At 36.1% G+C, this 9,671-nt stretch overlaps 1 long non-coding RNA gene across 1 annotated transcript in view; it reads left to right on the top strand.

The window, feature by feature from the left end:
• Positions 1-9,412, top strand: part of LOC130540761 (uncharacterized) — a 31,262-nt gene extending 21,850 nt beyond the window's left edge. The window contains exon 4 of the long non-coding RNA XR_008954752.2: positions 8,833-9,412. This is a non-coding gene — a long non-coding RNA (uncharacterized LOC130540761). The remainder of the gene's footprint in view (positions 1-8,832) is intronic.
• Positions 9,413-9,671: the final 259 nt, after the last annotated feature.

The following is a 9,671-nucleotide window of genomic DNA, read 5'->3' on the forward strand; positions in this document are numbered from 1 at the left end:
AGGGAGGCTGAGGCAGCAGAATCACTTGAACCCAGGATGCAGAGGTTGCAGTGAGTCGAGATTGCACCACTGCACTCCAGCCTGGTGACAGAGTGAGAGTCGGACTCAAAAATAAATAAATGAATAAATAAATAAATAAATGGGACCGCATGTATGATAGTGGTCCTGTAAGACAAAAAATCCTATCCCTTAGTGATGTAGTAGCTGTCCTAATGCAGTGGCATAATACATTACTCACGTGTTTTTGGTGTTGCTGGTGTAAACAAACCTATTGCACTGTCAATGGTATAAAAGTATAGCACATACAATTATGCACAATACATAATACTTGATAATGCTGATAAGTGACTACGTTAATGGTTTATGTATTTACTATATTATGCTTTTTAATCATTCTTTTAGCATATATTCCTTCTAATTATAAAAAAGCATCAAACAGCCTCAGGCAGTTCTTTCAGGAGGTATCCAGAAGAAGGCATTGTTATCACAGGAGATGAGAGCTCCATGGGTGTCATTGCCCCTGCAGACCTTCCAGTGGGACAAGATGTAGAGGCGGAAGACAGTGATATTGATGATCCTGAGCCTGTGTAGGCCTAGGCTTATGTGTGCATTTGTGTTTTAGTGTTTAGTAAGAAAAGTTTAAAAAGTAAAAAATAATAAAAGCTTAAAAATAGAAGAAAGCTTATAGGACAAGAATATAAAGAAAGAATTTTTATACAACTATATGTGTTTGTTTTAAGCTAAGCATTATTACAGAAAAGTTTAAACATTTTTTAAAAATTCAAAAGCTTATAAGGTTAAAAATTTACAGTAAGCTAAGGCTAATGTATTTTTGGAGAAAGAAAAATATTTTTGTATTGAATAAATTTCGGGTAGCCTAAGTGAACAGTGTTTATAGAGTCTATAGTAGTGCACAGTAATGGCCTAGGTCTTCACACTCATTCACTACTTACTCGCTGACTCACCCAGAGCAACTCCCACTCTCCTGTAAGCTCCATTCATGGTAAGTGCCCTACACAGGTGTGCCATTTTTAACCTTTTATATTTTAACTGTACCTTTTCTATGTTTAGATATAAAAATTATTATATTGTGTTACAATTGCCTACAGTGTTCAGTAAAGTAACAAGCTGCACAGGTTTGTAGCTTAGAAGCAATAGGCTATTCCATATAGCCTAGGTGTGTAGTAGGCTATACCACCTAGGTTTGTGTAAGTGCACCCCAAGATGTTCTCACAATGACAAAATCCCCTAGTAATGCATTTCTGAGAACGTATTCTCATCATTAATAAACTGGAAAAATACAAATGATGTCACATACCTAATTACTGTTTCTCTCTCTGACATTTTAAAAATATATAATTGGATTTTTTGCTAAGTATAAAATAAGTATAGCAGAGTATAAAAGTATGTGTTTCACTGACACGTTAAGAATGGAATTTGAAGTAGGGTTTTTCTGGAACACTCTGTGCAGAGACCAGCTCTCAACAACCAGCACTTATTCCCAACTTCAAAGTAAGCCCCCTTCCCCTTCGGCTGGAAGGTAGCAACATGAAGCAACCTCAGCTTTCCAGCTATTATTCGTAGTCTTCAAACATGGTCATTTTAGGCAAGCCCTATATGGAGTACAAGCTCTTCAAAGGAACCAGAAGCATATCTAGGCTTAAAATATCACTCACCAGAAAGATAAAGATGCTTTGGCAAGGTTGTGTCATTTGATCGTTAGTTCTTTCATAAGTGCCATTAAGTACCTCTTTGGCCAAGCATCAGATTTAACAAACAATGTGTAATTCAAATCTCCAACGAGATTGGGCAGGAATGTGTGCTGACTAATCAAGGTATCGGCAAAATGAGAAAGCAAAGCACTTTGGCCTGGCACTGGGCTCCACCTGCCTATCACTAGCACAGTGATAGTGTGGGGCTGGTTCAGGCGAGGGCTATTGTATATACAGCATCCAAAAATAGGAAGGAATGAGCCTCAGTTTGCTATACCTGATGTGATCATTATGGTCTTTCTTCACAGAAATTTGGCTAAATTTAACACAAATTAGAATAACAATTAAAAATTAATATATAACTAGATGCCAGTGAAAAGCTAATAGCCTTCTGATGACCTTAAATAAAACATTCCTAGAGGGAAAGAAACCACTACTGAGCATCTCCAATATGTCAGACTCAACACTAGGCCCTTTAGGTAAAGGCATCTGCTTTAATTTTTGCAATAATCCTAGTCATTTGTATTGTTATACCTACTTCACAGATGAGGAAAGTGAGGCTCAGAGAAGTTATATAACTTTTTTTCAATATCTCATGGTGAGAGAGTATCAAAGCCAACATTTGCACTCAACAAAATCTAATTTCCATTCCATAACAGCAAACACACCTCTACTTTACTCAAGGCATCAATATTTCTTTGTCTTACGCCCCCCCCTTTTATATTTTTATTTCTGTCTTCTATATATACTTCTTTCTATGGCCTTTGCCCTTAGGTTTTCTAAAACCTTAAGAAAAATAATCATTCTTCATTACATGTTTCCCAAGATTTTGTCCATAACTTTTAAAAAATTCAACCAGGTTCAGATAAAATTCTAGATTCCTATTCTCTGATAAACGGTTTCTTATACAAGAAACTCAGTTTCCAAACTAACCAATCAACCATGTTTCAGATAAAATTCTGGATTTCTATTCTCTGATAAACAAACACTTTCTTATACAAGAAACTCAGTTTCCAAACTAACCAATCAACCATGTTTCAATGGACTCAGAAAAAATAAAAGGCACTGAACTTTGTGATGGCTGCTTCATTGGAAAGAGCAATTAAAAGAAGCTCTCACGATTAGCAATGGATGCAAATGTGTCTTGGTTATATTTTGCTTACATTCACGCATAAAAAGTTAAAACTTCATCTTGTACCCAGACAAAACCAGTTAACCCTGGTTTTGTGTGGAAAGCAAATACTTCACTCAACTTTCAGAGGATGTTTTTTCCTAATTTTATTTTTCAGACAAATGAGCGATAGCAACTAGAGAACAAATTGGTGGCAAGGTTTTAAATTTCTGGAAATGTTTTCCAATTATATGTTAGTTATATGAGATCATTTATTTTCAGATATGTGCCAAGATTTGAAATTTCAGACTTTGGGATTTTAGATTAAAGATAAGCCACAAATATTTGTAATTGGACTAAGTGTTTCTATTAGCCAGTCAGTCTCACTACCACCTCCTCACACCCCTCTACACACAGCACTTCATTCAAGACTTCTATACCTGCTGTATTGTCTTTCTACCCAACCCCTGTTATCATCTGGCCAATGGCATCATCAGTGGCAACCCATATGGTCCCAGAAAGCCAGCCTCTTGATCTCCAAGAGTCATCACCTCCATCCCCCATTCCATTACAGGTATCACTGATCACAGCCCTAACTAAACCAGCTGACTTATCTTCCAGAATGGCTCTTCTTCATAATTCTCAAATCCAGACTAATGACAACCTGCTACAATCATGACTCTCTCACTCAATTATTCACACTACACCAATTCTTCCACCACTTCGACACCTCTGATTTTGCTATCTCCAAACCTAAGAGTGTTTACCTATCTTTACTTTCTTTTATTTTTTTAATTTTACTTTAAGCTCTGGGATACATGTGCAGAATGTTCAGGTTTGTTAGTTAGGTATACATGTGCCATGGTGGTTTACTGCACCTATCAACCGGTCATCTAGGTTTTAAGCCATGCATGCATTAGGTATTTGTCCTAATGCTCTCCCTCCCCTTGTCCCCCACCCCCCAACAGGCCCTGGTGTGTGATGTTCCCCTCCCTGTGTTCATGTGTTCTCACTGTTCAACTGTCACTTATGAGTGAGAACACGTGGTGTTTGGTTTTCTGTTCCTGTGTTAGTTTGCTGAGAATGATGGTTTCCAGCTTCATCCATGTCCCTGCAAAGGACATGAACTCATTCTTTTTTATGGCTGCATAGTACTCCATGGTTCCATGGTGTATATGTGCCACATTTTCTTTATCCACTCTATCAGTGATGGGCATTTGGGTTGGTTCCAAGTCTTTGTTATTATAAATAGTGCTGCAATAAACTTTCATGTACATGTGTCTTTATAGTAGAATGATTGATAATCCATTGGGTATATACCCAGTAATGGGATTGCCAGGTCAAATGGTATTTCTGGTTCTACACCCTTGAGGAATCACCACACTGTCTTCCACAATGGTTGAACTAATTTATCAACAGTGTAAAGGTGTTCCTATTTCTCCACAGCCTCACCAGCATCTGTTGTTTCCTGATTTTTTAATCATTGCCATTCTAACTGGTGTGAGATTGTATCTCATTGTGGTTTTTATTTGCATTTCTCTAATGACCAGTGATGATGAGCTTTTTTTCGTATGTTTCTTGGCCACATAAATGTCTTCTTTTGAGAAGTGTCTGTTCATATCCTTCGCCCACTCTTTTATGGGGTTGTTTTTTTTTTCTTGTAAATTTGTTTAAGCTCCCTTTAGGATGGGAGAAAATTTTTGCAGCCTACCTATCTGAAAAGGTCTAATATCCTATCTTTACTTTCTTCAATTCAACCTGGATTCCAGAGCAATTACTTTTTTCACTGGCTTGCCACTTTCTCCAACTATCTTGCCCTACTCCCATTCACAGATGCTTGCGAGACCCCCCACTGCCAATCTCGAGGCTTCCAGGAACAGCCTGGAAAATAATCACACAATGTCCTCTCAGGAGAGTTTTTCTCCTTACCCATGGGGGTAGGGTACTTATCTGAACCAGGCCTTTAGTTACCACCCTTTCCTTTCCCAGGAAGTTCTCCTTTTCTCTAGAGACGTTCCCTCAACCTTGCTTAACTTTCTAGAACTTACTAGCTAACCATCTTCTCCTCTCCCACACTTTATTCATTTATTTGAGAAATATTTATTGAACACCTACTATTTGCCAGATCCTAATCTAAGCACATGGCCTCAAATCCTAATTGCAAAGAAAAGGAAACTCATTACAGAGACAATTCTTCACATTTTTTGCCATGTAAGATACTACAAACTACCCATCTTTTCTTTCTTTCTTCTAGAGAAAAGGATTCCCACCCTCTCCCTACTGAAGATGCTTCTATCTTTCCACTGGTGCTTGGATTTGCAGTTTCTTCCAGCCTGCTCTCCTTTACCCTCAACCTCTTGCTTTCCACTGGTTCCATTTAACAAGCATGAAAACATTCTCAATTTCTCTCAGTATAAACAAAAAAACCTCTCTGGCTGTACTTTCCATTCCAGTGACTATCTCTTCTTTTTGATCCACTTTCTCACTTCCCATTTACTTCTTAGCCTTGTATGCTTCCTTTCCCACCACTCTATTATGTCATTATACACCAAGATTTCCAGGGCTCTCTTGTTGCTTTAGCCAATAGACTAAATAAATAAATAAATAGATGCTCTTTAGTTTACTTTGCCTTTCTGAAATGTGTGACGCTCTTGACCATTCTCTCTCCCTTGATGTCACAGACACCTTGTACTTTTGTTTTCTTTTTATCCTCTTAGATATCTTCTTGGTGGTTTCCTTATCCTCTCTTCCCTTTGTCTTCGGGTTTAAGTCCACATCCACTAACCTGCCAAACCAGCCCTTCAATTTTACCTTTTCTTTTCCCCAGGGGATCCTGATCTCTTCATTATAACACATAAAGTTTCACTTTTCCTTCTTCCCAGCATCTTCCCTTTCTACTATTGTCTGGCAAGGTCTATTCAGTCACAGACATTGCCTTCTCTAAGCCTCCTCCCCATCCAGTCACTAATCACACTGCACTGAAATTGCCTGTGTCCCCACTGGATGGTGAACTTCTTAAAAGCAAGGGTTATGAGGCATGTACCATTTCGTCTTCAACAGAGGATCTGGCAAACAGATGTTCAATTATTTTAAATTTATTTAATTTATGAATTCTGGACATTTGTGTCTTTTCCCTGTACCTAACTCTGACTTTCCTTGATACTATATTCTCCCATAACATTTCTCAACGATGTAGGTTACATATTTGATGCTCAGACATTAAACAATTGCTCTCTTAAGTTTAGTGTTAGAGGTACACATTATTAACTTCAAAATATTTCAGTTGGCCATGATATTATGAGTCAACAACATGAAGTCAACCTACACTAGAGTTTATTATTGTTATAATAAATTCTAGTTGAGCTAAAATATTCTCTTAGGTTTAAAGAATTAAGTCACACATATAACAACATGCCACAAAGTCTACCATTAAAATAGTAAGGTACTACACATGAACAAACAGATAGACCAATGGAGAAAAACCAAAAATTCTCAAAATATATGTGGACACTGTATTGATTTCCTATTGCTGCTCTAACAAGTTACCACAAACCTAGTGGCTTACACCAACACAAATGTATTATCATACAGATCTGTAGATCAAGAAGTCCAACACACATCTCACTGGACCAAATGAAGGTCTAGCCATGGCTGCATCTCTTCCTGGAGGCTCTATGGAAGGACACATTTCCTTGTCCTTTCCAGCCCCTGGAGGCTGCTATATTCCTTGGCTCATGGATCTCTTTCTCCATCTTTAAGCCAGCAACACAGCATCTCCTTGACCCTTATTCCATCATCACATCTTTCTCTGACTATAGCCAGAAATGGTTCTCCTCTTTAAAGAATTTCTGTGATATGATTGGGCACACCCAGGTAATTTAGGACAGTCTTTTATTAGATATATAATCACAAATCACTGGGAAAAATGATTTATTAATAAATGATGTTGGATCAACTAAAGAGCCATTTGGAAAAAGCTAAATTATATTTATATCTCACACTATTCACAAGAATAAACTCCTTACCTTAGAGCTGTAAGTGTAAAAACGTGAAATCATATACATATACCCAAAAATTAGAAAACATAAAAAATAAATACATTTGACTTTATGATAAAATGTGAAAACGTAAATGACAAATTATGACTATATTTGCAGGGGTTTTTTTTTCCAGTTTTAATTAGGAAGAAAAAGGGGCTAATATCCCTGAGATTAAATGAGAAAAATAACTATAGTCATGTGTCCCTTAATGACAGGGATATATTCTGAGAAATGCATCATTAGGTGATTTCGTCATTGTGTGAACATCATAGGGTGTACTTGCACAAACCTATGGTATGGTCTACTTCACGGCTAGGCTGTATGGTATAGCCTATTGCTCCTGGGCTACAAACCTGTAGGGCATGTTACTATGTTGAATACTGTAGGCAATTGTAGCAGGATGGTAAGTATTTGTGTGTCTAAACAGATCTTAACATAGAAAAGGTAATGTGTTTCACTATAACTTTACATCACTAAGTGCAAGGAATTTTTCAGTTCCATTATAATCTTATGAAATCACTGTCATTTATATAGTCCATCATTTACCAAAACATTGCTATGTGTCACACAACTAAATAAAAAATAGAAAAGAATATTACAATTTTTACTAAATGGGCAAAAAAAAATGAACAGACAGTTCCTGGAAAAATAAAAGCAAAAATCCCTGTACATATGGGAAAAAAGTATCTATCTCATAATCAGGAAATTGCAAAATACCACTATATTATGATACTATCTCTCACCTATTAGATTATAAATATTGAGAAACTTGGCAATAGACTCAGTGATGAAGCATTAGAATTACAAACACTCAAATATATGCAAAGGGAGGTACAAAATGATCCAAACCCTATGGAGGGGATTTTTGTAATAGTTTAAGAAAATTATATATACATATACCCATTAGCCAAGTAATACCATTTTTAGGAGTCTACCTTGAACTTTACAAACCTGAAACATTTATGTATAAGTTTATTTATGAAGGATCATTATGAGAGCAGTGTGGTTTGAATAAACTATCATATATACAGGAGCAAAGTTGTATGTAGCCATATGAAAGAAAAGGGATAGGCTCTAAGAGAGAGAATGGAGCATTTTTAGGAACACATTATTAATTATATTTAGTAGGCTTCATTTCATGTGAGACTGAAAGGGAAAAAAAACTTTATATTTATAAAATGTATACAAATACCTATATATGTACATATAACATTTGCTTCATTTTGTTAAAAGAAACACAGGTAGCATAAATAAAAATTAATGAAAATGGTTAACTATAGGATGTAGATAGGAACCTGATGGAGAAACTAAGGAATGAAATAAAATCTTTTTAAAGTATACCTTTTGATATACTTTAAAAAGTATATTAAACATACTTTTTAATATAGTATAATTTGGACTATTTAACATTTATATGATTTATATATTAAAATGTTTATATTAACTCAAAAAGAAAAACAAATTCTAAAACAATACAAATGAAAAGAAATGAACCTATCTGTATATAGCATTGTTAACATTAATGCACAGAGAAAAGAACTACAGGAAACTTTTGAACATACTACCCTGTATCTACAGGGTGTTTCTCTAGGGGAAAATATTCTGAGGACAATAATAATTGCAAAGAAGTCTTAAACTTGACTCTGTATATTTAGCAATAGTGGTGCTATTGGTATTGTGATTTTAAAAATATTATAGTTGTATTATAGCATAGAATAAAGCAAACAAGTAAATACCTTAATATTATTAGAAATCTTGATTTCCAGTGTAAGAGAAAGAAGATACAAAGAAGTTTAGAAATAAAACTACGTTGTTAAATTTTAATTGGAAATAGCAATATAAGCTCATATTTTTTGAAAAGTAAATCTCTTGGCTCTGTCTACAGAAAGATCCTAGAAGCAGTGACACGTCAGTGGCAATAAGTATCCCTAACATCCAGATTTTTGTTTGTAATTGTTATTTGCATTAGTTCAAGTCCACTATGAAGCAGACACCAAAACTGGATCTATTCCACGTGCAAGAGGTTTGTTAGGAGAAGGAGCAGAAGAAGGTAGAGAGAGTCCTCAGATGAAGATGCAAACCCGACGTCTGTGGAAGGAGGAAGGAAGGGAAGAAAAGGGGGTAGGGAGGAAGTGTGTCAGGCTGCTGCACATTTCTGAGAAAAGTTCAGCTGGGCCAATTGAGAGCCCTGATGTAAAAGTCCTGCATCTTTCCAGAATGAGCCTGTCTTTATAGCCTTGCCATGCTCAGTTATGGCTGCATGCAACCATGGGAACTGTAGGCTCTGCATGGGTTTGATGGTGGATACAGAAAAGCAGCTTCTGGTGCTGTCAGTCAATTATGCTTTCCACAGAAGGAGATCTGAATGGTCCATTTCCATGGCTATTACACCACTCCTTGAAAGAAACCAAGGCTCCTTGGAGAAACAACTCATTGCAGGTCTGCACAGGGAAGGTATGAAGTAAGTCTTTTACTTAACTCTGGACTTCTTCCTTTCACCATGTATAAAATTAACTCAAGATGGTTTAAATACTTACATGTAAGATCTGAAACAATAAAAAACCCTAGAAGAAAACCTAGGAAATACCATTCTGGACATCAGTCTTGGCAAATAATTTATGACTAAGTCCCCAAAAACAATTACAACAAAAACAAAAATTGTCAAGTGAGACTTAATTAAAGTAAAGAGCTTTTGCACAGCAAAAGAAACTATCAACAGGGTAAAAAGACAACCTACAGAATGGGAGAAAATATTCACAAACTATACATCCAATAAAGATCTAATATCCAAAATCTATAAGTAACTTA

This window comes from Pan paniscus, chromosome 14, assembly GCF_029289425.2.
Source record: "Pan paniscus chromosome 14, NHGRI_mPanPan1-v2.0_pri, whole genome shotgun sequence".
In the NCBI taxonomy this organism is placed as follows: Eukaryota; Metazoa; Chordata; class Mammalia; order Primates; family Hominidae; genus Pan; species Pan paniscus.